General features: G+C 34.7%; 1 protein-coding gene and 1 long non-coding RNA gene across 2 annotated transcripts in view; both read right to left on the bottom strand.

Moving 5' to 3' along the window:
* DOK6 (docking protein 6) overlaps nt 1–24,819 on the bottom strand; it is a 411,448-nt gene that overhangs the window by 317,751 nt on the left and 68,878 nt on the right. The gene's annotated exons all lie outside the window — the stretch shown is intronic.
* Nucleotides 42–20,908, bottom strand: LOC106780953 (uncharacterized). The gene is made up of 3 exons (XR_001377408.3): nt 20,814–20,908; nt 18,592–18,736; nt 42–333 (listed from the first exon to the last, which is right to left on the bottom strand). It is a non-coding gene; the product is annotated as an uncharacterized lncRNA (long non-coding RNA).

Genomic DNA, 24,819 nt, shown 5'->3' with positions numbered 1-24,819 from the left:
TAAGACTTGTTTCTTTGGATGATAAAAAAGGCAATACATTATTTTTCAGATGAGGCATATGTCATGCTTATTGTTTTATTTTCTAAAAGATAACAGGGAACCATTAGTGGAACATAAATGTTAAAATATGTTAACATAAAAATTGCAATAAATATTTCAGTTTATCATGACTTTGTCTCATTCGTTATCCACATTTCATAAAATAATTAATTGTTTTAGATCAAGATGGTGGCTTTCTCTGGCCACTGCTTCTGCTGTTCACCCTTTGTCATCCATGGAAGGTGCAGAACTTTATTGAATCAATACTCAGAAATATGGGCTTCACTGAAAAATCTGTGGGAAACAGAAAGGCTTTGCATCACATACCACAAAATAAACAACTCAGTAACAAGTTTAAGTTATACATTTCTGATCACATCAAAGTCCCATTTTTTCTCTCTCTTGACCCTTTGCCTCCTCATGAAGCCTCTAAATTCTGCTTTGTTCCTGCCCCACCTCGTAGATCGTCCTTCCCGGCTTTTCTTCCCTTTCTCTCTCTCTTCAAGGGCAATCAGCCCTGTCTTTATGCCTCCACTCTTACAGATCTAACCCACAACCTGCCTCAGAAAACAAGACAAGCTCCTGTTACCATGCTTTACCCTCCTCGGAAAGCAGAAAGGGGATTGAAAAGAGTAGATTTATTTTCCTCTGCCACATTTTTGAACTGTAATTCACGAAGTTTTGAAAAGCTAGAAGAGAGTTCAATAATGTGGAACAATACTATATATCTCAGAGGAGGATATCATAAAAGCTAGATAGAATAATATCTATAAATTTGTACATGACAACTATTACTTTTACCAAACCACGTCAGTTAACAGAGATAACAATGTTTATATTACAACAAATTATTTTAAATAATGAACCCAGAATGTAGACAAATAATTAATAGTTCTATTTCTCTTAGAATTATTTAGTTTTCCAAGTCTCTACTTATTTTTCTATAGGAAGAACTAATAAACAAATGTTAAATCTAAATTCTTCTTTCCTAGAAAATTTTGAGCCTCAGTATTTTCGTCTCATTCTCTATTAAAAATATGCCTGAAACACCACGCTTTACTTAAATAAAATGCCCTTTCTTAAAGGTTTTTGCAAAGATGGAAGTAAACATTAATTCACAAGTTAAAGAAATAACTGTAAATTTCAAGATATTGGATACAGCATACTTTCTAAAAGAACTCAGAACTCTGCCAAAATACACCATGTGATTTGCTTGGTTCTTTATCTCATCTGACTTTTAAGATACAGGAACTTGATGATAGAGAATGTAAATCATATATATTACCTAACATAGTGTGAGAGAGAAATGTATATTATTTAAAACATACGACAGTAAAATAAAATCTCAGATTCATGATACACAATGTATTTATATAGATTCTAGAATGTTTAAGTGGAATTCTATAACATGTATAAATATCTGTCAAGTTTAAAAATCTGGAATATCATTTTTCAACTACAGTGATAGCTCATGTATACAATAGATGTCTTACCAGAATGATCTGTTAAAGACTAAGCATTTATGCACTGATGTCTTTAAGCAATCAATGTGTTTACTGTTATTATCATCACACTTTCCATGTTTCATTAATTGCTTTTACATTCCACTTGTAAAAACACAAACAATGGAGTAAAGGACCTTGTCTTTTTAATCATTATATCCTAAATGCTTAAAGTAGGGCCTAGCATATTTCATAGTGGTGGATTGAACTGAATTGAATTGAATTCAAAGAAAATTTCCAGGCAGATTCCACCCTATTAGCTAATATTCTAAAAGAGAAGCAGAAAAAATCTGAAACTATCAGTGAGTCAAAGAAATAGAGATTTAAAAACATGGCATCTATTGATATATATACTATTCAAGTATATTTAAAATTACACAAAGAGGATGACATGGTTTAATTACTTTAGCTTATAATTATAATGCCCTACCAAAATCCAATAAAGTAATATCTATTTTTAATCAAGTCATTAGTAATTGTGTTTTAAATAAGTAAATATACTTTCTTTAAAATGCATTCATTTTTAGAGAGTCTTCAGAAACATGACTGAGGGTAACTAAAATCGTAGCTATCAAAAGCATAAATCATCCTTAATGTAATAAACATTAAGGCTTTTATATAGAGGGAACTGAGATTAGAATTCAATGTATTCAAAGTTATTTAATCTGCACAGAAGGAAACAGAGTTTTATTTATTTTAAGATTATAATTTTAAATCACGCTGCTCAGGCTAACAGTGTCCTAGACACTTTTAGGAAGTACTGTTTTATACAAATAAATAATCATAAGCAATAAAACTTCCTTGTAAAATTGGAAATTAGAAAATAAAAAATACTACCTATTCAATTATCTACCTTTTCTGTTGAAGGGTCTATTGACAATGTCAACATAGTAGTTTATAACTATTACTATTAATACCATTATTTTTCTTTATAATCATGTTCTTATGCCATGTCATAACACAGGATTTATTACAATATTATCTCAAACACTTTTGAGAAAACCATTTTTAGTTCTAAAAGTAATATAATGTCATTAACAAAAATTCAAAAAAGTGTTATTTACAAAATAATACTTTTTAATCTCTATTCCAAAAGTAGCCTCTTTTAATATTGGTATAGTTTTCCAGATTGTCTATATTTACATTTTTCTAATAATTGTGGAGCCCTTTTTAAATTGGCCTTTTACATCTAGCATTTTAATCAACATCTCCCTAAGTATGTAAATAGTCTCCAAATTTCCATTCTTAATGACACTGTAAAAATCCAATGTATGGATTTAATTTATTTAAATTTTCCTTGTATTTGTAACATTTTGGTTATTTTCTTTTTGTATGTACAAATAATGAAAATTAAGCATTCTCATATTTGAATTATTTTCTTCTGCTTCTTTATTCTAATTGTCTTATTTTGACTAACTAGTAAGTGACAAAGTGTAACTTGGCTGTTGAAAGCTTTTTTTGGGATTGACTATGAAATATTAAATTATCCCCCTGAAGTCTGCACCAATATACATTTGTCTTCACAATTTCTAATTATGTTCAACACAATTTCATATTCTAAATAATCATAGCATAAATATTTGCACAATAGTTGTCTTTGGTGCCCAATATAAAATCTGTGAAGCTGAACCTAAAAATGAGTAATTCTTCCACTCAAATTTTTTAATCCTATTTTTAGTATTTCCTCAAGAAAATTTCTGAAAGTCAACTACAATATACCATGGTAAATTTCTGCATTTTCTTTTCCAATTGATATGGCTGACAGCCAGTAGAAGGAAGAAGTTCCATAATTTCCATTGTCAAATACAGGGCAGCAAATACAAATGCGACCAGGGAAAGATAACATTACGTATCTGATAATTTTTTACACTACTGTCAGGTTTATCAATGGTAAGTTTACCTTCCACTATATATTCCATTACATCCAATGAAGTCCAAATACACAATTTTCAGAGATTACACTGAGTCGATGTCTTCCATAGGGTTCATCCTATCATACATTCCTTTCTACTAAACATATCCCACTTTTTATTTTTCAAGACATTTTCTGTTCTCTTAGCCAAAAAGACAATGCTCTGAAAAGATTATCTACATATTACCTTGTCAAATATTTATGAACTTTCTGCTGTGAGCTCCTCATTTCATTTTGATATAAAATTTTCAAATTCAGTCATATACCTGAACTGCACTAATCAGGAAGACGACCTTGGACCAAATGAACAATATAGTAAAATACCTAAAACACAATGAAATATTTTATAAATAACTAACGTATTTTCCCATAAGTGACCACAAGAAGGAAGCTGCCTAAGAAGTGAAACTAGAATAATAAGTAGAGAGGCAGACAAGGGAGAGAAGGTCAACCCACCCTGGGGACACAGCACATTGAAAAAAGGCAAAGGAGAGGAGGAGAGCTGCAGAGGGGACACATCATTCTCTTTTCAGGCATTTCTGTGTTCAGGTCTTCATCTTTTTACTGGCAGATTCCTCCAAAATTTTAATACTATGGAAACAAGCTCTCAATTTATCAGATCAGCAATGATTTCCCCAAATACAGGAGTGCTGATAAGCATCTTTTCTGTCTCAGTAATTCTTCTAATGTTTATGACAGGTAATAATCATAGTCTGAACTATTAAGATACTCACTGGAATGTACAAATGGAAACTAAGCTGCCAGTGGCTAGCAGGCAGGGCCACCAAGGCCAAGTTAAAAGCCACGTCTTGGCAGCTGAAGTATGGAAGATGTAATCTGGCCTAGGAGAGGCAGGTCCAGTGTACTAACATCTCATGTGTGCAAGTTGGTGTTAGAGGAAATCTAGCCTGCAACATGAAGGGCACCTTCAGCCGTTAAATCAGGACAGAGGACAGCCCAGGCCCATACAATCAACACAATTTCATGTGATACCTGCACATTCATGTTATTTACTCCTCAGAATACAGTACCTCTAACAAAAGGCTATGGGAGATTAAAAAAATAAAGATCCAAGCCACATAACCCAACTCTCAAATCTGGCTGTATTCAATTCAGAGGCATCTAAAATGAGGTATCCTAAGAATTAGGGACAGAGTCATTAAACAGTTAAAATTGAAAATAAAAAAATTTAAAACAATACATAAATACAAAATGACTCAACTTCTAGCTACAATCCATTCATCCATCCATCCATCCCCACATACACGCATCATAAAAATGGCTCATCCTGAGACACATTGCAAGACAGACCCCATGGGTTCAACCATTCATAGAGATTCTCAAACTTCTCAAGTTTAATGAACATAGTCAAGGATATTCCTCAGAAGTCATAAAAAATGATGCAAATTGAAGAGCTAATAGTATGACTATATATATATATACATATATATATATATATATATATTCATATACTTCACCTGGAGAAGTAACAATTTTTCCTTTAAGAGTCAGTTTAGGAGGTTAGTGTCAAGATGGCAGCATAGGAGGACTCTGAACTCAACTCCTCCCATGGACACAACCAAATTACAACTACTCTGGAAACAATTACCCCTGAGAGAGAACTGAACACTGAATGAAAAGAACCCCCGCAACATGGGACAGTCCTGACTGAGGTGGAAGAGGCAGAAATTCCTTTCTGGAGAGAAAAAAAAGCCACCTTCGCAAGACACAGTGCTTCATGGCCAGCTGGGAGCAATCCTAAAGCACACAGCCTTCCCTGGAGGAGTGGGGGACCTGGCGGGGAAGCTTTACCCATACAAGCTTCTTTTGGACTCAGTACAACTGAGATGACTGTCATAATATCTGGCTTTGCTGCCTACTAAGAACAATGGGGAACACCCACAGAAACGCTATAGGACATAACGGAAAAAAAGCCAGCTCTTAAAGAGTCCACACACAAATTCACCTATTTCAGAAAGCAATGTGAAATCACAAGAAAGAAAAGTGCACAATCCTTTGGTAAAAACAGACTCACCTGGTAGGTTCTGGGTGTATGCTGGGAGAGGTGAGATCTCTCCAGGGACTGAGACATTGGCGGCATCCATTATCGTGACCTAGTACAGGAGTGCTGATACAGACACTGGCAGACACCATTGGAGCTCTTCCCCTTGCCTGTTAGCCCAGGGTCTGCCACATCCACTAGAGTGCTGATTTAATCCAGTTCAACCTGGGCAGGCAGCCTGACCTAGGGATTGGCCCCACTCAACAGGAAGCCCTCTGGGACCTTGTGGGCCTGCATAGGCTGGTGACTGGATCCGCAGCCCAGCAAGTGGGTCCACCACTGAGGAGCAGGGCATACCCAAGGAGCAGGTGGAGTGTGTGGGGCATTGGTGGAGTGTGTGGGGCCTCTGCAGGAGGGAAACTGGGTCCATTTCAGGGGGTTGGGGCACACACACAGGGCAGGACTGTTTGATGGTATGTGTGGCCCTGTCAGCAGTGGGGCTTGTCAGCAGCAGAAGACTTGTGTTTCTCAAACAGCTATGTAGAGGATTGACTCCACCTTCCAAAGCCTGAAACAACTGGGTGCTCCTGTGCCTGGGGCCAGCTGCACTCAGATGCAACTCTAAAAGCTGACGACAGCCTTGCAGGCTGGAGGTGTACAGCAATTGTAAGCCTCTGAGTCTAGCAACCAGCCATGCTGGGGGCCTACTCACTTAACAGAAAAACTGCAATAGGAATGAGCTATTAGACCTTGTAGCCAGCTGTGCTGGGGCTCCACCACACCTGATAAAGTGACTACAGGGGCCGTCGAAGTCACACGCAGCTGAGCATTACAACCAGCTGACCAGAGGGACAGCCTAACCTCTCTAGGCACTGCAGTAAAAGCAACCCTGACAGAAAAGAAGGACACATACGGCCCACTTAGGGGATGCATCTGGAACATTTGGAACTGGTGACGAGAGGCAAGTACACTGGTTCGGCCTCATAAGCAATCTCTTACATAAGGCCACTTCTCTGAAATTAGGAGATGTAGCTGACCCACCTAATACATAGATATAAGCATGGAGAAAGAGGAAAAATGAGGAGGCAAAGGACTAGGCTCCAACCAAGGGAACGGGACAAAACCCCAGAAAAAGAACTAAATGAAACAGAAATAAACAATCCATCTGACAAAGAGTTCAAACAAAAGGTCATAAGGAGGCTCACTGAACTTGAGAGAAGAATGGATGAACTCAGTGAGCACGTCAACAAAGTATTGGAAAACATAAAATGAACCAATCAGAAATGAAGAATACTGGAAATGAAAAATTCACTAGAGGGACTCAATAGCAGAGTAGATGATACAAAAGAATGGAACTCCAAAATATATAAAGCACTCATACAACTCAACAACAATAAAACACAACCCAATCAAAAAAATGGGCAGAGGGTATGAATAGACATTTTTCCAAGGAAGATATACAGATGGGCAATAAACACATGAAACAATGCTCAATATCACTAATTATTAGGGAAATGCAAATTAAAACTACAATGAGATGTCACCTTATACCAGTCAGAATGGCTATAATTACCATGAAAAAAACAACAAATGTTGGAGAGGACATGGACAAAAGGGAACACTCATACGCTGCTGATGGGAATGCAAACTGGTGCAGCCATTATGGAAAACAGTATGGAGATTTCTCAAAAAATTAAAAATAGAAAGACCATATGATCCAGATATTCCAGTACTGAGTATTTATCCAAAGAACTTGAAATCAATGATCCAAAGAGATTTATGTACCCCTATGTCCCCCATTGCAGCATTATTCACAATAGCCAAGATGTGGAAGCAACCCCAGTGCCCATCTATAGATGAATGGATAAAAAAGATATGGTATATATGTACAATGGAATACTACTCAGCCATAAAAATAGATGAAATCGTCCCATTTGCAACAACATGGATGGGCCTTGAGGCTATGACGTTAACAGAAATAAGCCAGACAGAGATAAATAATGCCTGATTTCACTCGTATGTGGAAGATGACAAATACATATATAAAGAGAACAGATTAGTGATTACCAGAGGGGAAGGGGGTTGGGAGGATGGGTGAAAGGGATAAAGGAGTACATACATATGGTGATGGAAAAAATTAGACTACTGGGGGTGAGTATGATGAAGTTTATTCAGGAACTGATAAACAGTAATGTGCACCTGAAATTACACAATGTTATAAAACATTATAATGCCAATAAAATTACTTTGGAAAACAAAAAAGAACAGTTCAGCAAGCTGGACAAAAGACTAGAGGAAATCATCCAAGCTGAACAGACAAAATAAAAAAGAATTTAAAAGAACAAAAACAGTCCAAGGGACCTCTAGGACAATATAAAGCACACTAACATCTGTATTATAGGTGTCCCAGAAGGAGAGGAGAGAGACAAGGGGGCAGAGAATCTATTTGAAGAAATAATAGTTGAAACTTTCCTAACCTAAGGAAGGAAACAAATATCCAGGTACACGAAGCACAGAGAACACCAAACAAGATAAACCGAAAGAGACCTACACCAGACACATTATAATTAAAATGTTGAAAATTAAAGATAAAGAGAGAATCCTAAAAGCCACAAGAGAAAGGCAGCAACTTACATACAAAGGAAACCCCATAAGGCTATCAGCTGACTTCTCAGCAGAAACTTTACAGGCTAGAAGGGAGTGGCACAACTTATTTAAAGTGCTGAAAGGAAAAAACCTACAGCCAAGAATACTCTATCTGACAAGGTTATCATTCAGAATAGAAGGAGAGATAAAGAGTTTCCCAAACAAGACAAAATTAAAGGAGTTTATCACCAAGAAACTAGACTTACAAGAAATGCTAATGGGACTTTTTTAAGTGGGGAAAAGAAGACCACAAATAGGAATAAGAAAATTGTCAAAATAAAAAGCAGTGAAATCATTGGTAAAAGCAAGAATACAGTCAAGATAGCAGATAAATCACATAGGAAGATAACATGAAGGTCAAAAGACAAAAGTACTAGAATTATCTATTTCCACGATAAGAGGGTAATGGATACACACACACACACACACACACAAAGAGGTTAGATATGATACCAAAAACATAAAATGTGGGAGGAGGGGAGTAAAAGACTAGAGCTTTTAAAAGAGGTCAAACTAAAGAGACCATCAACTTAATACTGATTGCTATACACGTAGGTTATTATATATGAACCTCATAGTAATCACAAACCAGAAACCTATAATAAATACACAAAAAAATTAAGAGAAAGGAATCCAAACGTAATACTAAGGAAAGCCATCAAACCAGAAGGGAAGGGATCAAGAGAAGAAGAAAGGAACACAGAATTACCAAAAAACTCGGAAAAAAATATAACAAAACAGCAATAAATACATATTTATCAACAGCTACTTTAAACGTCAATGGACTAAATGATCTGATCAAAAGGCACAGGGTGGCTGACTGGATAAAGAAACAAGACCCATATATATGCTGCACACAAGAGACACATTTCAGACCTAAAGACACTCACAAACTGAAAGTGAAGAGATGGAAAAAGATATCCCATGCAAATGGCAATGAAAAGAAAGCTGGGGTAGTAATACTTATATCAGACAAAATAGACTTGAAAACAAAAACTGTAACAAGAGATAAAGAAGGGCACTACATAGCGATAAAGGGAACAAACCAACAAGAAGATATAACACTCTTAAATATCTATGCATGCAACATAGAGCACCTAAATATATAAAGCAATTATTAACAGACATAAAAGGAGAAATAGATAGTAACACATGAATAGTAGGGCACATTAACACTCCACTTACACCAATGGACAGACCATCCAAATAGAAGATCAATAAGGAAACATTGGTCGAAAAATGACACAATAGATCACAGGGACTTAGTATATAGAACATTCCACCTAAAAACCACAGAATACACATTCTTTTCAAATGAAAATGAAACATTCTCCAGGACTGATCACATATTAGCCCATAAAGCAAGTCTCAATAAATTTAAGAAGTCTGAAATAATACCAATCATCTTTTCGGACCACAAAGGGATAGAACTAGTAATCAACTACAGGAAGAAAATCAGAAAAGCCACAAATATAGAGAGAGTAAACAAAATGCTACTGAACAACTATTGGGTAAATGAAGAAATCAAAGGAGAAATAAAAAAATACCTGCAGACAAATGAAAATGAAAATACGACATGCCAAAATTTATGGGATACAGCAAAAGTGCTTCTAAAAAGGGAAGTTTATAGCAATACAGGCCTACATCAACAAACAAGAAAAATCTCAAATAAAGAATCTAACAGTACACCTAACGGACCTGGAAAAAGAAAAAAGTCAAAACTCAGTAGAAGGAAGAAAATAATAGAAATCAAAGCAGAAATAAATGAAATAAGAGACCAAAAAAAAAAAAATAGAGAAAAATCAACGAAACCAAGAGCTGGTTCTTGGAAAAGATAAACAAAATTGACAAACTTTTAGCTAGACACACCAAGAAAAAAAGAGAAGGCTCAAATAAATAAAATCAGAAACGAGAGAGGAGAAATTACAATAGACACCTCAGAAATACGAAAGATAATAAAAGAATACTATGAATAGCTATACGCCAACAAATTGGATAATCTAGAAGAAATGGATAAATTCTTCAATGCATACAACCTTCCAAAACTGAATCAGAAGAAATAGAGAATTTGAAGAGACCAATGACCAGTAAGGAGATCAAAACAGTAATCAAAAACCTCCCCAAAAATAAAAGTCCAGGACCAGACGGCTTCCCTGGTAAATTTTACCAAACATTCAAAGAAGACTTAATACCCATCCTTCTCACACTCTTCTAAAAACTGAAGAAGAGGGGAAGCTACCTAACTCATTCTATGAATCCAACATTACCCTGATACCAAAACCAGACAAAGACAACACAAAAAAGAAAATTACAGGCCATTATCACTAATGAACATGGATGCAAAAACCCTCAACTAAATACTAGCAAATCAAATACAACATACATTAAAAAGATCATACATCATGATCAAGTGGGATATATTCCAGGGATGCAGGGATGGTTCAACATCTGCAAATCAACCAACGTGATAAACCACATTAACAAAATGAAGGATAAAAATCATATGATCATCTGAGTAGATGCAGAGAAAGCATTTGACAAGATACGGCTTCCATTTATGATAAAAACTCTGAATAAAATGGGTATAGAAGGAAAGTACCTCATCACAGCAAAGGCCATATATGACAAACCTACAGCTACTATCATTCTCAATGGAGAAAAACTGAAAGCCATCCCTCTAAGAACAGGAACCAGACAAGGATGCCCACTTCCACCACTCATGTAAGATAGTGTTGGAAGTCCTAGCCAGAGCAATCAGACAAGAAAAAGAAATAAAAGGTATCCAAATTCGATAAGAAGACGTGAACCTGTCACTGTTTTCAGATGATATGACTTTATATAAAGAAAACCCTAAAGAATCCACTAAAACACTTTTTGAAATAATAAAAGAATATGGGAAAGTTGCAAGATATAAAATCAACATACAAAAATCAGTTGCATTTCTATACACTAACAAAAAAGAAAGAGAAATTAAGAATACAATCCCATTTACAATTGTAACAAAAAGAATAAAATATCTGGGAATAAACTTAACCAAAGAGGTGAAAGATCTGTACACTGAAACTATAAAATGTTGAAACAAATTGAAGACACAAAGAAATGGAAAGATATTCCATGCTCTTGGATTGGAAGAATTAACATAGTTAACATGTCCATACTTCCTAAAGCTACTTGCAGATTCAATGCAATCCCTATCAAAGTTCCAACAACATTTTTCACAAAAATAGAACAAAGAATCTTAAAATTTATATGGAACAGCAAAAGACCCCAAATAGCCAAAAGAATCCTGAGAAAAAAAGAACAAATCTGGAGGTATCACTCTCCCTGATTTCAAAATATATTACCAAGATATTGTAATCAAAACAGCATGGTACTGGCACAAAAACAGACACACAGATCAATGGAACATAATCGAGAGCCCAGAAATAAACACATACATCTACATAGAGCTAATTTTTGACAAGGGAGTCAAGAACATACAATGGAGAAAGGAAAATCTCTTCAATAAATGGTGCTGGGAAAACTGGACAGCCAAATGCTAAAGAATGAACGTAGACCATTATCTTACACCATACACAGAAATCAACTCAAAATGGATTAAAGACTTGAATGTAAGGCCTGAAACCATGAAACATCTAGAAGAAAACATAGCCAGTATGCTCTTTGGCATTGGTCTTAGCAGCATATTTTCAAACACCATGTCTGACTGGGCAAGGGAAACAATGGAAAAAATAAACAAATGGTACTACATCCAACTAAAAACCTTCTGCACAGCAAAGGAAACCATCAACAAAACAAAAAGACAACCTAATAATTGGGAGAAGATATTTGTAAGCCATATATCTGATAAGGGATTAATATCCAAAATATACAAAGAACTCATGTGTCTCAACAACAAAAACCTAACAACCCAATTAAAAAATGGGCAAAAGATCTGAACAGATATTTCTCCAAAGAAGATATACAGATGGCCAATAGGCACATGAAAAGATGTTCAACATCATTAACCATCAGGGAAATGCAAATCAAAACTACAATGAGATATCACCTCATTCTCATCAGAATGGCTATAATTAACAAGATAGGAAGCAAGTGTTGGAGAGAATGTGGAGAGAAGGGAACTCTCATACACTGCTGGTGGCAATGCAAACTGGTACAGCCACTACAGAAAACACTATGGATATTACTCAAAAAATCAAGAATGTAACTACCATATGATCCAGCCACTCCACTGCTGGGTATTTATTCAAAGAACATGAAAACATGAATGCATAAAGGCACATGCACCTATGTTCACTGCAGCATTATTCACAATAGCCAAGACTTGAAAGCAACCTAGATGCCCATCAAGGGACAAATGGACTACGAAGATGTGGTATATATACACACAATGCAGTACTGCTCAGCCATAAGAAACGATGAAATATGGCCATTTGTGACAACATGGATGGACCTTGAGGGTATTACACTATGCGAAATAAGTCAGAGGGAGAAAGTCAAATACAGTATGATGTCTATCATAAGTAGAAGACAAAAACAACTACAATCACATAGAGACAGACATTGGATTGGTGGTTACCAGAGGGGAAGAGGAAAGGGGGGAGAGCTAAAGGGGTGATTAGTCATATGTGTGCTGATGGTTGTAATTAGTCTTTGGGTGGTGAACATGAAATAATCAACACAGAAATCGAAAGATATTGATGTACACCTGAAATTTATATAATGTTATAAACCAATGTCACCACAATAAAAAATAATTAATAAATAAATAAAAATTTTTTTTAAGAAAGTGGGTTTAGTTGCCATCTGTACAAACCTCCCCAGTTCCCTAGGGCAGAGTTGGTTGCTATCCTGTTTGATCGAACAGGATTTTATTTGTATCTATGCCACTAGTTTTTTATATAACAGTTATGCGTTTGTGTTTCTGCCATTCTGATTAGACCAAGTCTTATTTTAAATTCAGAAAAGGTAACATCTTAATCCCTAGCAGGTTGTACAGACTCTAGAATGTACAGCTTTCTTGCATGAAGCACAGTTTGTAAAACATTATGGACACACCAAGGTGTGCAAGACATAGTCCCTGTTCTCAGTACATTAGTAAGTTTCTTGTAAAGTTCTCTGGAATAGAAGCTTCAATTGTGTTGGGAATTACAAAGCTACAGAAAAGTAAGAATTGGTCAGAATTTTCTAAATAATGAAACCAAAACAGTATATGCTAAAGTGAGTATTGGTGAAAATTAATCTGTGGTCTAAAGAGTTTAGAAATTCACAACCATAAATCTGTTTGAGAACTTTATAATTCATATTAGCATACTGAAAATTCTGAAAAGCTCTACAATAATGAAATGCTCCCTTAATTATAAGACTTCCCAAACTTAACTTGATCATAGATTGAGAAAGAGAGAGAAAGACGGAGAGAGAAAGAGATGGAGCCTATTGGTATTAACTGGAAGTTAGTCTTACACAAAAGGTTTTTTTTTCCCCAAGAAATGCTGACAAAAAGTAGTTACTCAACCAGGGTAAGTAAGAGTGAAAAGATTAATAACCGGATATTTCTCACTTCCAAGATATTTCTCCATAAACTTCTGTGATTTTTCTCCCTTTGTCTCTTTTCAGACATGTGTTTGTTTTTTCAAATCCATTCTATTTTTGTTTCATATAAGCTGTAGCAGAAACAAAGAAAATTAAAAATAGCTTTTATGTTTTTTAGCTCATGCCTGGATCCCTCATTTATTCAGTATGTCACTGGCTTTGTGGTAATGACACCTTTAGATAGCTCAAAAACAAAGGGAAACAAGACAAATGATTGACCCAGCAAAAACAAAAAAAGAAGTTATCTAGTGAATATCAGAAAACACTGAAGTTGACAGGCTGCTGAATTTATACCAGGTGCACCTTAGAATCAGAAAACAATGTTTGTTATTTCTTTTATATGCATTAGGAAGGTTATCTGACCACAAACATATGGGAAATTTCTCTTCAATTACACATATTTACACAACGCTTCCTTTGCTTCCCTGACACTATAGTCTAAAGGAAGTCTAGGAAGAAATGATAGACACAATAAATTGTACATGACTAAGCACACTGGATAAAACAATTTTGATGTAAAAAAATATGTCTCATTCCATATGTTTTAAGTATTATAGTGAAAATGGATTAAGCACTTCAAAAAAATGGAAGACTAACATCATTCTAACCTTAACAAGAGCATCCCACGAGAAAACAGCTGATCTGAAGTCATTAAAGATTCACTGTAAATCATTTTAACAATTTCTCACCATGTCATCCCATTAAAACTGAGCAGAGCTTCTAATTAGTCTGAGATTATGGACAGAAGACAAAGCTGAGTGTCACATTGAATGGTGCTGCCTATAAAACCCAAACACGTGCATCGATGACCTGTGTCTTCCAAGTAAACAGGGAACTCTAGCCATGAGTGGTTTACAGAGTGGGAAGGAACATAATGCATTATTGCATGGGGGCCTCTGGCTTTCCTCTGGCAAGGATGATAATCTGATTTTGAAGTAAAAATGGATTCCAAAAAAAGAAAAAACATCTTAATATTTTAAGATGAAAGATGTGTGATAAACTAATACACTTGCTGGTCATATGACATCCATCATGATTTTGTTCACAATCTAAATTAATGAATCAACCCCCTACTTGTATATTATCATCAAAAGCATCTATATGAGTTACATGGCCTATATTTTCATTTTAAAGTTTCTGAATATATTACATGGTTTATTCATTACGTTTCAGGATTCACTCAACTAACTTATCTAGTAAATAATTTCACAACATAATGTCCTATTAAAATTTCCAGAAATGCACTTCCTCCCATCTTGGAAATTTAGCATGTAGAGATGTGAAAACAGATACAGAACATAGGAAATTCTTACTGTTAAATTTTCACAATGGTGGCAAAGGAAAAATTTTTTTTTAAATATTTCCTCCTTTCCTCTTCTCTTCCTTCTATTTCTTCCTTGTTTTTTCACTTATTTATATTCTTTTCATATATTTGAATCAATATTCTGATCTCGAAGTGATCAGTAAAAAAGTACATGGATAAGTCAATAGTGGAATAATACATACATACTTAATTCAAGTATTTACAAGAGAAAATCTAATACTTGCAAGAAGACTTCAAAGGACAACTCTAAATGAAAAAGGACCTTATTATGCTTCATCCTTTTTGCATACATTGACTCCTGAATGATTGTTATACATACTATCTTAAATATACATTCAATAAGTTATAGGTATTGACAGAGTTAAATAAAACCCAACCAAAGATAATATGTATTTTAAATCCTAAAATGGACTTAGCATTTATTACATTTTAATCTGTCAAACATTAAAGTGAAATGACAAATATATTTTATCAAAGGGAGCTTAGTTTTTAGGAGGTAACCCAATAATATTTTAATTATACATTGTATTTTCTCTGCTTTAGCTTTTTTGATAAAATTATAATACTGCAGCTTTATAATACCAAGAAATATATTGATCCCTTCTCAAGTAAGAATTACTATTTTTAAAAAATATTATTATTTTGGTGAGGAAGATTGGCCCTGAGCTAATATCTGTTGCCAATCTTCCTCATTTGTTTTTATTCTCTTCCCAAGGCCCCAGTACATAGCTGTACATCCTAGTTTTAAGTCATTCTAGTTCTTCTATGTGGGATGCTGCCACTGCATTGGCTTGATGAGAGGTACGTAGGTCTGCGCCCAGGATCCGAACCAGCCAACCCCGGGCCGCCAAAGCAGAGAGCGTGAACTTTACCATTCAGTCACAGGGCTGGCCCCAAGTAAGAATTATTTATTCATTGCTAAGCAATTTAGCCCAACTAAAATCTTATTATAATGAACTCTACACTACCTCTCCATTGCTTTGCTGCACTAGAATTTTACCATAACACATAAATTCTTCAAAAATCTCTCCTGTTAATGCAAGATTTTCAAATGATAGAAAGGTTACTATGTATTTACCAGAGAGGGAAATGCAGTTTTGAACTCAAGAGGAAACACCATTCATCACCAATGTCAGGTTGGTTTAAAAAAAAAGGATTTTCTGGCCCCGTGGCCGAGTGGTTAAGTTCGCGCACTCCGCTGCAGGCGGCCCAGTGTTTCGTTGGTTCGAATCCTGGGCGCGGACATGGCACTGCTCATCAAACCACGCTGAGGCAGCGTCCCACATGCCACAACTAGAAGGACCCACAACAAAGAATATACAACTATGTACTGGGGGGCTTTGGGGAGAAAAAGGAAAAAAATAAAATCTTTTAAAAAAAAAAAAAAGGATTTTCTTTTTCTTTGGAGACTGTTTTTTTGCTGGAAATCCTCTTTGTCTGGGAGTAACTGAAACTTTCCATAAGCACAATACGGCATTATATAATAGGTAGATTGTACCTAGAGAGTAAGTGTGTGTGTGTGTGTGTGCACACGTGCACATGTGTATGCAAGCGTATATGTCTGACAGAGCTAAACACACGCAGTCAGGCTGGGAACTTAGCTTAAGCTTTTAATGGAGGGATAAAAATATTACAGCTGCTGTGTAAAACATGGCAACAATCATAAAATCTTAAGAGCTTATTTCTCTTCTTTCCTTTACACAAGACCAAAAATATTTTCTGCCATATTTTCAATACAAACCAGTGAACAGAAAAGAGTACATCTATTGTCCAAATATAAAATATTTAAACTAAAATATACATCAAATTTTGAAGAGCCTGTATTGCTGTTTTTTAATTACAGCTATAAAAATGGAAAAACATCTCAGAGTTAAATTCAATAATACTACACTACTTTACTTCACATACTTAACAAAATCAGATATTTGTGATGGATGATGAAAATAAGGTTAAAAATTTACCTAGCATTTATCTCCTGTGATACATATTTACACTAGAAAATAATAAGACATGGAAGACATCGAAAATATGAGATTCAGCTAAAGGAAATTCGACAGTTGGAATGCATACACCAGTTCTTTTTTAAAGACATAACTATTTTTAAGAAATAATCACCACAGAAAGCATTGATTTAGGCGAAATTCTCAATTTCCTAGACGGGGAACTGAGTCACAGATCGATTGGTTGACTGATCAAAGATAACGTCCCTCACTAATACTATAGAAAGGGCTCAGATTAAAACTCACTACATTACAGTTTTCTTTTTCCTCCAACTATCAAAATAAATTCTTCTTTGTGGCTTAAGGAGCAAAGTCCAAGGGGAGACTCTAACAGACTTGGCTTGGCCTCAGAGCTCACGCCGGAACAAAATACTACATGGAAGATGTGGACGGGAAGGCTTGAGTGGCACGTTCATGGCTTTGTTTGCAGGTGAGCTTGGGGAGCAATGAGTCAAAGCAGACCTATCTGAAAATATGGAATATGACTTCCATAAAAACAGAAGGATTTTTAAACCAAAAGACTGTGAGCATATAGGGGGAGCATGCAGAGGGTGAACAGAAAAAACCACCAACATCCACTATAAGTAGCATTACTGTGATTGTCAAGATTAACTCAAATATCTGCCCAAGCATAACCCAACCCATCTTACCAGAGGAATCTCTCTTCCATTCTACATCCATAGCATACCAGCCCAGCGTATTTCTCAGGTTTATCTAACATTCTAGTACATGTTATTATAGGTGTAGTAATTTTTCTTTTTTTTTGGTCGAGGAAGATTAGCCCTGAGCTAACATCTACTGTCAATCCTCCTCTTTTTGCTGAGGAAGACTGGCCCTGAGCTCACATCCGTGCCCATCTTCCTCTACTGTATATGTGGGACGCCTGCCACAGCATGGCTTGATAAGCAGTGCATAGGTCCACACCAGGGATCTGAACCGGCAAACCCCAGGCCGCCAAAGTGGAACGTGCGAACTTAACAGCTGTGCCACCGTGCTGGCCCCAATAGGTGCAATAATTTTACTCTACTGGATGCTTCATTTGGAAAGAAAGTTAAATGAACCACATTCTAGAAGAGCTTTAGTGAAAGAGCTATAGATTCAATGATGATATTAAGGCACGTATATTTTATAATTAATAGGGAAAATTGTTTAATATTTTGCAAGATATATTACTAACTGTAATGTTAAATGTGGGATGAGATTGGTCTGTGGTAACCATGAATGGCATCAATAAATGAAAAATGTTTAATATGTCAACAAGATTACCACTTGTCTTATCCACCTATTGCTATTTACTGTGCTATAAAGTAACAATAATTGGAAAAACGACAATGTGCCTACATATATAATACTCCATCTCCCTTAAGGAGTATCTGCACAGGAATGATATATTTGAAGCAAGATTCTGCGGATTTTGAAGATCTCTTTCTCCTCCTATTACCTGAGCCCTTTGAGTGTTTGTCCTTAATTCCTAGGCAAGTAGTAATCAGATCTTAACTCCCAATGAAATTAAGGTTGAGATAAAGGGAACTGAAAAGAAACAGTCCCACAATCACAATATTACAGATCTGTACCTTGTTCTTCATTTGACACAATGCATTCCAAAAGAAAGGAATATCATAATGCGTGAGAGCGGTGTGCCAGGACACAAACAACAGATGATATGGGAGAAAGATGGTTCAAGGTCATGAAGAGTCATGTGGCTGTGTGCCGATAATGCTGCAATAATAGGGTGTGGAAGACATGAGGGAAGAAAATTTTAATATAAAGGAAGTGACAGGGATGGAGTCATCTGTTCAAATCATCTTTCTCTTCAAAATTAATGTCCTGTGCTAACGAGTTTTAATTTTATATATTTTTAAATAAGACAGTTTTGCCAGAACTATTTGTACTCTTCCTCAAGTCGCCCACTTAACTTCCTTTATGATTTGACAACAATCATAACTTTGTCCAAATACAAAATAATTTAGCCACAGAGAAAGAGAAAGGAGGAGAGAGAAAAGATGAAGATGAAGAACAAGAAGGAGGGGAGACGGAGAAGAAAAAGCAAAAATAAATAAATTTAAACTAGAATTATTTTTAAAATTACTAAAATAATGTAACCTCTTGAGTTAGAATTAGTTAAATAAGTTTTTCTAAAATGATTGACCAAATTGACTAAATCGAATCTGGTTTCCTTTCCCTTTTCTATCAATTTAGAATGATAATACTTTTTAAATGTTGCAGTAAAGATCATTTGAAACAGGCTAACACCTTGTATTGTGACCAATATACAGATATATCAATCATTTTGGGTTGAATATAAATTAGTGACATTCACTTCGGTAATTTCCATTCAGAAAACCATAGAAAATTTTAAAAATAATTGGCTCAGTCTTTGGTATTTAAATGTAATAAGCTAAATAACAAAACTCCAACTCATTTCTTTCATTAAAAAAATATTTGGCATGAACGTTTTAAAAGCAATCAGTGAAGTAGTTAACATACAAACAGGAATCCATGTTCACAAGAGCAAAATTGATGGTATGATCAATGAAAGGAAAGGTATCTCGTCAAGCGACTGAAGATGTTTTCATTATTTAATGGTTGATGTTACCTAAAAGCAATATTGTACAATTCCAATAGCACCAAAAAGAAAGAAACAAGTAAAAAAGAATTACACAGACAATACCCAGCAGCTCCAATTCAGTGTAATAAATTTACATTTTATTGCTTTCTGTGCTTAACAAGAATTCTGGGATTCATTGGTTTCAAAGAATTTTCAAATTTAGCCAAAGTGATTCTAAAATAATATTAAGTTCATGAAACACAAATTAGTGTATTAATCTCCTACAAGAGTAAGCGTAGGGTAAAATTTACACAGAATCACCACTCTTCCATTAAACTTGTGCGCTGCAACGTTGATTTCATAGAACTACCACAGAGACAGAGCAGTTCCATCGAGTCGAACATTACTAGCAAGAACACTGCTGCTGCTGCTGCTTCTGTTACGAAGACGGGAAATAATAACAGCGTTTCACATCCATGGGCTGCCGCATAAATACACGGCACCCTGAGAATCTCAAAAACGGCATAATTGCAATTTGGTTGTGTTCACCCAAGAATAAAATTCTGTGGGGACTGTTTTATTTCAATATGAGCAGTCATATTTTATTTAAATATGAGCTTATATATTAAATGAGCAATTTGGGAATGTGTTATTAAGGTAAGGAGAATTCAAATATGCATTAGTCAAGCATTTCTATGTGAAAAATACGAAAACATTTAGTTTCAGTCTATTATGCAATTTCACATTCAAAGTCTTCAACCTTTTCTTCTAATAAAATTGAGATATTGGTGGAAAATTGAGGAAAACATTTCAATATTTCTCATGTGGAATCTCAAAAGCCCTAGATCCCAAGATTTATAAATAACCTTTAAAATTTCTCTTAATTACTCTTGTGTCTTGATAGGATATGGAAGGTTTAAACCGTCAAAAAGTGATATTTCACGTATTAAACGTTTGTAGAAAAAGTCACTTTTATTCAAGAAAGAAAAATATATATTTCTTCTTGAGTAGACTACTAAAGAACATGCACTTTCAACTGTACAAATACATTTTTGTATTTGGATATTATTCATTATATGTCCTCTTTCCATTTACAACATTCTTTTGAGGAAAGATACTTACTAGTGTGTCTAATAAATCCCTTGCTCAATGTATAGAAATATGAGAGCAAACATTAAAATAACCACTAACCAGAGGCTAGGCAGATAAAAATCAAGCACATGGTTCAACATTAAACTACTTACATACTTTCTATTCTCTTAAGTCCATGAAAAATTGTGTTTGTGAGGAGAGTTGGTGTATTTCTTTTAAGCGATTGTGATGTCATCTCCTTGCTCATGGTTTGTTAGATAGAATGGGGTAGTTTGAATAGTTCCAATTAAGACTTAGAGATTTCAACTTAACAGGTCTTTTTGACCTCACATATTTCCAAAAGGTTTTTTGAGGAAGTACCTACTCATCTAGCTACCTAGACGAATTGACAGTCTCTGTATTAAACTTACCTCAACTCTCAGAGCAGACAGGTGACTATCACCTAGATTGGCAATTAGCTTAATATTTGACATGGAGACCTATTGTATTATAATTTTCCAATGTGAATTCATGTGGAGGATATGACTAAAGATGTTATTACAAAAAATTATGAGTGACTGAGGACCCTCAGTAGTTCTTTAGTTTTCAAAAGGTCTTTCTCTTGAAACAATGTTTTAGACATATGAGCATAACATTTCTTCTATTGTTCAGGAAGAATAATGACTCTCTCTACTCGTTTTTTCTGTCTTTGAATAAAAAAAATTGGTTAAAAATGTTATTCACTACAAAATGACAGGTTGTTCAAATTATAATTTAAAATTTTTTTGTAGTTGAAATTAAAATTTCATATTCTTTGTTAAGGTGACGACATTTCTATTTGGACAGAAATATATTAGCCAGAAGGAAATTAATTCTCATTTTTAAAGGTACCACATATACTGAACTGAAAAACAAACATTTGTGCTATTTTAAGACATACTTTAACAATTTTTCATTTCAAAGTTTATGATTTTCAATATTTTTGCCTTTCTAAACCTTATAATGAAGGAAAATTCAACTATACTTATTGTTTATCAAAAGAGAATACACTAGGCAATGAGAATAGGGACTTTTTCACTTTAGGTGTGTTCAGCATTTTCTGACTTATCATTTTCTACGCAGTCTATTGCAAGTAGATTTAAGCTTCCACAAAAACACCGAAACTTTCTTGGCACAGATCAACAACAGCCTCCATAGTGAAAATTCCAGTGGTTAATTTTCTCCTCAACTCTCTGGGTTTCCACTGAAAATTGGGAAGCCTTTTGATTATGTACAACTCTTAGTTTCTTTAACATTCAAGCTTCTTAGAACATGCTTTCATTAAATAAAAGAATATCTCAGATCAAAATCTAGTCAGCAACTCACACAGATCAGATCACTAACCAGTTAAATCAGTAGAGTCGTTAGTACGAAATAACTATTTTTCAAAATCATTTGATAGTGATAAATTGAGGATTCTCAAACTCTACTATAAAAGAGTTCCAAAAAACAGAGACGCAAGTGTCTAAAGTACTGTTTAGTTCGGTTGCTAGTGAAAACGACATTTTGGACATTATATCGGAGTGTTAATCACCACAATTATCTCAACTTCTTTTTCTGTGTCTTGGTTGAATATTCCAATTTTTAGGGCATTTTTTCACCCTTGAGAATCCTTTTCATAAAAAGTACAGGGAACGCAACTCTCTAACACACTTACACACACCCCCCTAAACCAAAAGTTTGTTGGCATTTCAAATTTTACCAACTAATTCCAAAGTACATGCATTAAAATAATCACACCCCTGTCTTGAAGGTGATTGGTAGATTCATGAAAAAGGTGGCTTCACATTATACAAACTTTAAGTAGTAAATATTTCATTACACTTAGCAAACTATATTGACTAAAATTACTTTACATTCCAGGGTGATACAAGATTTACATATTATTAATAAAAGCGAACACATCTATCTACATCTGTCTTAAAAATTAATTGATACTAATTATCCATTAACATAATTTAATGTTTAGTTAAATTATTGAACTCTCAGCAATTTATTCATTCCATAAATATGTATTGAATTACCTTCTATATATCAGACACTGTCTCTGGTGCTGGGGTAAAAGGCAATAAACACAAGAGACAGAGTCCTTGCCCTCATGTAGATGATATTCTAGAGGAGGTGTTCATCAGGTAGTGATTCTGGCCATTAAGACAAAAAAGGCAGCGTTAGGAAGCTGAGGGCAAATAGAATGACTATCTATCTACAAATGTGACAAAACTGATCATTATTATCTGGTTGCTGCTCAGATTTCAACCATTATCCTTAGCTGCTTTGTTTAGTACAGTAGCTCTTAAATTTTAGCATGCATTAAAATCACCTAGAGTGCTTATTAAAAAACAAATTTTAGTGTTCCACTCTCAGAGTTTCTGACTCAGTAGGTCTAGGTGGGACTGGAAATTTGCATTTCTACCAAGTTCCCATGTGATGCTAATGCTGCTGTTTCAGGACCAGCATCATTACTGTTCTTGGCTATTTAAGGAAGTGACATGTCTAACACTATTTTCCATTTGGTATGATATCCATAAGGTTAAAATGAGTAATTGCATGTCACCATACTCTCATGTAAACAATATTGTGATTTTTATAGTTTCTATTGTGCACTTTCAATAAAGGAAATACGTTATTCTTCCTACATGCCGTAGTTCTCTCTAAATAAGATAATTTGAATTATAGATGCACACCACTCCTTTCTTCAATTTTCTATCTGCTGCAGGCATATGATTATCTGTGCAAAAAAGACAGATTTGCACATAAACACTTTCTAACAAATAGAGACATAATAAACCTCTCTGAGTTCTCAATTTGGAGATGTCCATACTTAATATTCCTTTGATTCTCTGCACATTGATTGCCATTTACTGGTAATGTCTAGCCAGTTGGCAAAAAAAAAAAAAAAAAAAAGGATGATTTATATACTTAGATAGCATTGTTAAATTTCTGAAACACGACTGGGCAACCTACTCTACACAAATCCAAACTCAACAGATACAATAAACAACCTCTAAAACCAAAGTATTATGCAAAATAATAGCCTGCTAAATGATTACTGCACTTTAGAAAATCCTCAGTCATGGCTGGAATTAACAATCAGCACAGATTCTTAGTTCTTCCTTAGGAAATGTACAGATAACAAACTAAACATTTTGCCAATTTATGATCATAATTATATCATACAAAGGACAAATAATATAAGAATGTGATCAATGAAATGACATTTCAGAATCTCAAATTTGGCCCTATGCAGTTTTACTGAATTTTTAGGAAACACTCTTTCTACACCTAGAGCTACTTTCCCGAGAAGAATTCAACACATAAAAACCCTATGATATTACATACGCAGAACAAGTATCTATTGTCAGAAAATGGCGAGCAATGTAATTCTTCACTAGCTAGCTTTCTTTCGGCCATGAAGGGCTTTTGAGCCAGTCAAGATGGTAAAGTGTAAAAATTATGTATTTTTTCTAGAATTGAGTCAAGAGAAGTATTTAGTAATGATCTAACTAAGCTCAGTATATGTTCTGCACTGATAATTTCCATTTCATTGTGTTTATCATTACTATGACTTGCTAACATTTACTGAGAGCTTAGTGTATGCCATGCCTTTTGTGAGCATAATTTATGTGAACCAATTAAACGGTATTTACCATTGGAGATGAGGAAATAGAAGTCAGGTAGTGACAAATAACTTTTTAAAAAATATTATATAGCTAGTAGCTGCAGAGATATTATTTGAACCTGTTATTTAAACACTATACCATATCGTCTGTCTCATACTTCAATAATTAGCCTTAATGAGGCAATAATTATCCGAGGAAGCATGATCAACAGGAAGAATACGTTACGTATATTTCCCTGTCATTTGAATGTCCAAACATACTGAATATCTTCTCTTTGAGTCAAAAAGTAATATATAACCCATATGTGACCATTGCATATTTCAACAAACTTTATTTCAAAAAAAGTAGAGAAATGTATAGGTAGTTTTAGGCTCTTGCTATACAAGTTATTTTGAAAGCCTTCTCTAAACTTACACAATCACTAATAATGCATAAATATATGAAATTTTACATATGCCTTTCAACATTAGAAATTGTGTATACAATTTTTCTTACCTTCAGGTGTATGTTCTCATACATTTTGT

Source organism: Equus caballus, chromosome 8 (genome assembly GCF_041296265.1).
Source record: "Equus caballus isolate H_3958 breed thoroughbred chromosome 8, TB-T2T, whole genome shotgun sequence".
Taxonomy (NCBI): Eukaryota; Metazoa; Chordata; class Mammalia; order Perissodactyla; family Equidae; genus Equus; species Equus caballus.
The sequence above is the reverse complement of the archived record's forward strand: the minus strand, read 5'-3'. Positions and strand labels throughout refer to the sequence as shown.